The following is an 860-nucleotide window of genomic DNA, read 5'->3' as shown; positions in this document are numbered from 1 at the left end:
CACACGGCCCCTATCCCTGTCTCCCTACCTAGTCCCACTTTTCCTTAATTAATTCCATTATGTGTCCTCTTTAATGTCCATCACCCAGTTTCCCCATCCTCCCAACCCCCCAGCCCCTATTCTTTTTCCTCATTTCAAGGATCCCAAAGTGAAAGTGTTCTTTTTGGTATTTTACATCTTTGGAAACTGAGGCTGCCAAGGCCCAGCTCCCAACTTCTTCAGCTTCCTTCCTCTTCCCCTTCCCACAGAATTAAAGGGACCTTTAGTCTGGGCTGGTGGTTTTACATCATGGTGGTTGGTGGCTCCTTACTCCCATCCACAGTGATAAAAGTAAGTCAAATCTTTGTTCAACAGATGAGAAAAGGGAGCTTCAGAGAGACCAACACACTTGACTTAGAGATGAACTCACATTTAGCAGAGAGTAAGAGAGGTCCTGCCAGCTTCCCCCCACCACCACCAGTCAGTCACTAGGAAAGGATAACTAGGAAAGGATAGAACTTCCTCCAGACTTAATAACCCAGGAACAAAAGAAGAGAGTTACTGAAATAAAGGCACGACCCCTCAAAAAGTGTCCCCAGCAACTATAGAAAAGGTAAAACCCCAAAATGCTTCAGACCAGAGCATTCTAAGACACGTTCTGTCATTTGTAACCCGTCTGTTAACCCCCGAGGGGGGTGCACCGTTCCTGGAAGTACTGCAATACCAGGTCGATGCGTGGAGTGGACGGAGCAAGCTCCTATTCCATCTCCCTGCTCCAAAAATCCATTTAATATATTGTCCTCGGATAGAGGACGTATCAGATATTAAACTGATAAGAACAGATACTACACTTGATCTTAGCCAAAAGGCCGAGAAGCGAT

The 860-nt window shown here is 45.9% G+C and overlaps 1 non-coding gene across 1 annotated transcript; it reads right to left on the bottom strand.

The window, feature by feature from the left end:
• Nucleotides 1-669: 669 nt before the first annotated feature.
• On the bottom strand, nt 670-860 carry LOC132004646 (U2 spliceosomal RNA). Its single transcript, XR_009400599.1, has one exon. It is a non-coding gene; the product is annotated as a U2 spliceosomal RNA (small nuclear RNA).

The sequence above is a fragment of the Mustela nigripes genome, chromosome 16 (genome assembly GCF_022355385.1).
Source record: "Mustela nigripes isolate SB6536 chromosome 16, MUSNIG.SB6536, whole genome shotgun sequence".
NCBI classification, from domain to species: Eukaryota; Metazoa; Chordata; class Mammalia; order Carnivora; family Mustelidae; genus Mustela; species Mustela nigripes.
The sequence above is the reverse complement of the archived record's forward strand: the minus strand, read 5'-3'. Positions and strand labels throughout refer to the sequence as shown.